The sequence below is a fragment of the Carcharhinus amblyrhynchos genome, unplaced genomic scaffold (assembly GCF_965287045.1).
Source record: "Carcharhinus amblyrhynchos unplaced genomic scaffold, sCarAmb.v2.hapA scaffold_599, whole genome shotgun sequence".
NCBI classification, from domain to species: domain Eukaryota; kingdom Metazoa; phylum Chordata; class Chondrichthyes; order Carcharhiniformes; family Carcharhinidae; genus Carcharhinus; species Carcharhinus amblyrhynchos.
In genome coordinates, this window is record NW_027650339.1 from 43,463 (window position 1) to 49,771 (window position 6,309).

Below are 6,309 nucleotides of genomic sequence, written 5' to 3' on the forward strand. Positions count from 1 at the left end.
CAGGAATTGGTCCTGAATCCAGGGACCAATGAGGGAGAGGGGGTGGAACCTCTTTTTTTTTCAGTTAACTTTTTTTTATTTAATTTATCCAAATTCAATTCCTCACTACAAGTTCTTCCTGTAGAAACCCAATGGGCCAGGTGGAATTGGAAACATCTCACAGCAGCAAAGCCATCTCCAATCCAATCCTAGATGTCACATTAAGCGCTCTCCTCCAGTGAGAGCTTGTCAAATAGGTACTCTCCCATCCCATTCTCAGGGGTCCCAGACGCTTCAAGTTGGTGATGTGGTCGCCAAGTTGCTTGATGGTCTTGACCTGCTCATCCAGAAAGTGAGTCTCCAGAAAGTCACACAGATGAGGGTCAGTCTGGGTGGTGGCGAGTTGGTGGAGATCCAGGAGACTCTGGTTCACATTCTTCTCCAGATCCAGGGCTACGTGCATTGCCTGTAGATCGTTGCCCCACTCATCCCTCTCTGGCTTCTTCACTTCCGGGAGGAGAATGCGGCCTCCACATTTAATGTTAAATTTAATCAGCTTCTTCGCTTGTTCCTGCTTCTCCCGGGACTGACGTTTGAAGAAGTGGAAGAAATTGTCAAGGGCCACATCATCCCGGTCAAAGAAAGATGTCAGAGAAAGGTAGAGATAGGAGGCCGTGAGCTCCAGGTGGACCTGCTTGTTGACACCAGCTTCACAATCCTGGTGATAGTTCTGGGAATCCATGTTTTTTTCTTCTCTTCACTCCCCTCCAGCTTACTCAAGAAAACCCCTGTATTACAAATATAAGATGAGCACAAATGACCTAAAACTTCACAAGCAAAGGACTTGCATTTATACCCCAAGATCCCCAACACAAGAGCCCAAAACTGGAAATGACACCATCACCCATGGCCACCCATTCTTGTTCACCAATCAAACAGCTGCCTTGTCGGTCTTTCGGGTCGTTCTTTCAGGTCGAACCAAGCAAACAAACTTAAATTACGTTTGGACAAAGTAAAAAGGGGGCAGCTCCCCAAAAGGAGGGGGAACGGCCCAAACAGAAACGAAAAGTACAAAGGAAACTTAAGACGAGTCAAATCAAAATGTGATTGTCGGGGTCTATAAGGCACCTCAGCCCCTGCGGTGCCCAACGGGCATGGAAGGCATCGACTGTGCCCGCGGACACCGCGTGCTCCCTCTCCAGGGACACCCGGCTGTGAACGTAGCCCCGGTAGAGGGGCAGGCAGTCGGGACGGACGGCCCCGTCGATCGCCCGCTGCCTGGACCTGTTGATGGCGCGTTTCGCCAGGCCCAGGAGCAGGTTCACGAGGAGATCGGTGCCCTGACCCTCCCCTCTCCGCACCGGGTGTTTGTAGATCAGGAGCGCGGGTGAATGGTTTAGTGAAAGTATTTAGTGAACGTTTTAGTGAATGGTTTAGTGAACAGTTTAGTGAATGGTTTGGTGAAGGTATTCAGTGAATGGTTTAGTGAAAGTATTTAGTGAACGTTTTAGTGAATGGTTTAGTGAAGGTATTTAGTGAACAGTTTAGTGAAAGTATTTAGTGAACAGTTTAGTGAATGGTTTGGTGAAGGTATTCAGTGAATGGTTTAGTGAAAGTATTTAGTGAATGGTTTAGTGAATGGTTTAGTGAAGGTATTTAGTGAATGGTTTAGTGAAAGTATTTAGTGAATGGTTTAGTGAATGGTTTAGTGAAGGTATTCAGTGAATGGTTTAGTGAAAGTATTTAGTGAATGGTTTAGTGAATGGTTTAGTGAAAGTATTTAGTGAATGGTTTAGTGAATGGTTTAGCGAAAATACTTGGTGTGTAATTCTAGTTTTAGTCACCACTCCATCAATACTATTACAGAATGATGACTAAAACTATTAATTATACTCCTGTGTATCATGAGATAAACTCCTCTAAAGCTGAACTAGAATCTGGCACCGTAAATCTCTCCATTTGCATGAACATTTGATTGATTTGTCCATTTTAAGCACTGTTTATTTTGAGCTAGCTGTGCCTCAAGCATAGCCAATGAATTAATCAGTTTACAGAAGCTACATGATTGCCATGATTTCCAGTATCTGGAGGGTACAAGTGCACACGCCCTGCCATGTGTGATCAGAGGGTACAAGTACACACGCCCTGCCATGCGTGATCAGTGGGTACAAGTGCACACGCCCTGCCATGCGTGATCAGTGGGTACAAGTACACACGCCCTGCCATGCGTGATCAGCTGATGTGCAGTGTGATTCCCCCATAGCCAATGTGCTGTGTGATTCCCACCATAGCCAATCTGCAGTGTGATTTCCCCCATAGCCGATGGGCTGTGTGATTTCCCCCATAACCACATACGGACGACAGATTTCATTCCCTGGATCATTGGTGAACCCGATGTGGTTTTTCCCCCGAAAATTTTCAATGTTTTTATGGTCACTGGCTGATTCTGAATTCCAGATATATTTATTCAAATTCCGTCATCTGCCGTGCTGAGATTTGAACTCGTGCAAAGAACATTAGTTGAGTTTCTGTTTTAATAGTCTCGTCATAAAACCGGCAGTCCATCACATCCACGGCCTGAGTGTACACACCCCGAGTTTCAGTCACCAAGACACACCATATTATATACAGCTGCAAGGTCCCGGGATTGGACAACATTAACTGCGTCAATCTGGGAGCTCATATTCCAATTCACCTGATAGTTATTGTTAAAGACATTAAGTATGTCTCCCTCTGTCTCTTTCTGTGCATCCCTCTCTGTATCTCGCTCTTTCTATCTCTCTACCTCTTTGCCTGTTTCTTTGTGTCTCTTACTGACTTTCTGCATCTCCCTCACTCATCTCCTCTCTACACTCTTCCTCTCTATCTCCTCCCCCATCTCAGTCTACCTCTCCTTCTATGTCCCCCTCTTTTTAATTCTCTGTCTTTCTCTTTCTCTACCTCGCTCTGTCTCTTGCTCTTGCAATGTCGATTGTACTCATTCAGTCTCACTGTTTCAAAGTCACTGTCCGTCTCTGAATCTGTTTCTCTCTGCCTCGCTTTCTGTCTCCCTTTCCATCTTAGTCTAGCTCTCTCATTACATCCTCTTATCTCTCTCCCTTTCTCATTCCCAGTCCATCTCCCTCCCCATTTCCCCCAATCTCTGTCCCAGTTTTTCTTGCTTTGTGCAAGTTTCTATCTATCTCTGTCCTTTCTCTCTCTCTGTCTCTCCCTCCCTCAGTCTCTCTGTTTCTTTTGCTGTATCTGTTAGAAACTCTTTCAAAATCTGTCATGCTCCATGCATTTATGCCCTTCCCTCTCTCTGTCAATCTTTGTCTTTCTATTACTCTCACTGTTACTCTCACTGCCCTCTCTCTTTATCTATCACTCTTTTAGTCTTTGTGATGCTATTTGTTTTTTTATATAATTTGAATGTCGAATAGAAAGAGTCAGGGGTTTTGTAGGTGTAATTTCATTAAGGTTCAAATGAGTTGAAAAATTGAAGTAAAGGGATATTTCAGCAGATTTTTCAGCTGTTGTCTGAAGTGTGTCTGTGTCACAGCATAAATGGCAGTGTTTGTGCAGCAACTTGTGAGTTGTAGCATGAAACCAAATTTCAGAACTAAATAATCTATCCATACCGACTGATAGCCCAAATCATACATCCGACGCCATATTAAAAAAAACATTAATGCCGACCATAACAGGATGAAATTGGCTGAGATAACAAACAGTAAAATAATGGATTTTCTTCGACTCTCCATCTCTGGATCTCTGGGATTCTCCCCACTGCTGTGAGCCCGGAGTCTCCTGCGGGCTCTGCTGCTCACTAAAATGTGTCTGACGGTGAAAACATTGAGCAGCAGAATCAGGATGAATGGGACACATGGGGTTAGAATGTGGTGGAGGAACTCGATTGCTGTCCAGACCGGAGATTCCATAACATGCCAGCTGAAATCACAAAACCAGAGGTCATTCAGCAGCCGATATCCACTTAATAACATAAAATACCAGAAAATGTTCTTTAAACAGCTCAGTGCCGTCACTGTTCCCAGAACCACAGTCGCTGATTTCTCAGTGCAATATTTACTTTTCAGCTTGGGGCAGCAAATGGCCACAAATCGATCAAAGGTGAAAGTGACGGTGAACCAGACAGAACAGTCAGTGGCTGCATAAAGCAGGACGGCGTGGATGTTACACACGGGGAGTGAGTGCAGGAATTCAAACTGTTCCCGATAAAGAATGGGGATGTGCCTCAATATCAGGTCGAGGATAATGACCAGCAGATCCCCCACTGACATGGCCACCAGGTAACGAGTGACACATTTGGACAGACCACAGTTTCTGCTCGTCAGGGTCACAATTGTGATTATGTTCACTGTCAGGAAGGGAAATAAAAATAAAATTAGACACGATTCAGGGAAAGAAGTTACCATTTAGACTGAGGATGTGTTGAAAGATAAAAAGTGTACACATATAAAATCACAAATCTTTTTTTTCTTAAATCCAGCCTGTCTTTTGCAGTGTGAGAGGAAAGAGGAGCATCCGGAGGAAACCCACACAGACACGGGGAGAAGATCCAAACTCCATACAGACAGTGACCCAAGCCTGGAATTGAACCCAGGTCCCTGACACTGTGAATCAGCAGTGCTAACCACTGTGTCACCATGCTGCTCTATGGTATACATTTGGGAGAGAGCTTTCCAGAGAGCCCACAACATTAACACTAAGTCAGCTACAAGTAAATAGCCCCTCTACCTTGTTGGGATTTGGAGGGTAGGGAGGCTGAGGGATTAAACACTGTCAGAACATCGAGGCTGCAGTCATGTAGGTGGTCATCTGTTGTCTCTCAGACAGCTCTCTGACAATCCCTGCAGCAGAGCTGGTACCAAACATTGCTGGATTGACCCTTCCCTCTGGATAATACTAACATTTGGCAGAGAGAGATCCTAATGCCTTGACAGCACTGAATCTCTATAATATTTACACAAAACTGTACCTGGAGGGGAGACCACAGCATTGTGACCACTATTAGCACAACTCAAGAAGAAACAGTAATTTCACACTCGATTGGCACAAAACTGCGGTTTGCTTTCAACAGTGGGAGAAGGATTCAGGGTTCAGTGAATACTGAGTGTCCAGAGTACCCAGTAAGTTTGTTACTGTCCCACTACGGCCCACTGGACCAGTGCAGCTCTGTGAGTCCCCTCTCAGCAGGAAGGCTGCTAATCTATGCAGCAGGTAAAAACTCAAACAAAGGCCAGTAACAAAGGACAAGCCAAACAGCCTTCCTTAATGACTATCGTCTGGTGACTCTGATATCCAACGTTGTGAAATGCATCAAAAGATTAGTCATGGCATGAATCAGTTCCAGCTTCCCAGATTGCCTGGATCCACTACACCTCACTGACATCCACAACAGGCCCACAGACACCATCTCCCTGGCCCTACAGTGAAATTGGTAACACTGTAACCCGGTATATAGAGAAGGAGAGAGTGCAGAATGTAATGTTTCAACCATAACAAGAGTGTATTAACGGATCATCTTAATGTGATGTGGGTCCATTCAAACGTCTGATGGCAGCTGAGAAGAAGTTCTTCAGTCGGCAGCATGGTGGTTAAACGGTTAGCACTGCTGTCTCACAGGGACCTGGGATTGATTCCTGGCTTGGATCACATATTTATTATATATGAAAATAATAAACTAAATCATTTCAAGTCAAATCAAATCAGTCTTTCACCTCTCAATGTGCCCTGGCGTTACCAATGAACTTTTGCAGTTTGATGATGTTTACAGGACTGCTGTGATCGAGACTGAATTTACAAGGCTCAGTTTGGGTTTTGCAAGAAACTGGATTTGCTCAAATTAGGTTCTTTCATAAGAACATAAGAAATAGGAGCAGGAGTAGGCCATCTAGCCCTTCGAGCCTGCCCCGCCATTCAATAAGATCATGGCTGATCTGTTGTGGCTCAGTTCCACTTTCCCGCCCTCTCCCCATAACCCTTAATCCCCTCTCTTATCAAGAACCCATCAACCCGCTTCTTAAAAATATTTAGCGAGGCAGCCTCCACCACTTCAACGGGCAGAGAATTCCAGAGATTCACCACCCTTTGAGTGAAGAAGTTCCTCCTCAACTCCGTTCTAAACCGCCTCCCCTTTATCTTGAGGCTGTGCCCCCTAGTCCTACTGTCTTTTTTGAGCGGGAAGAGTCTCTCCACCTCTATCCTATCCATCCCATTCATCATCTTATACGTCTCAATGAGATCTCCCCTCATTCTTCTAAACTCTAACGAGTACAAGCCTAGTTTATTCAGCCTCTCCTCATAGCTCAATCCCCTCAACTCCGGTAT

General features: G+C 44.9%; 1 pseudogene; it reads right to left on the minus strand.

Moving 5' to 3' along the window:
- Positions 1-200: 200 nt before the first annotated feature.
- Positions 201-721, minus strand: LOC145339666 (ferritin, heavy subunit pseudogene; annotated as a pseudogene).
- Between the last annotated feature and the right edge of the window lie 5,588 nt (positions 722-6,309).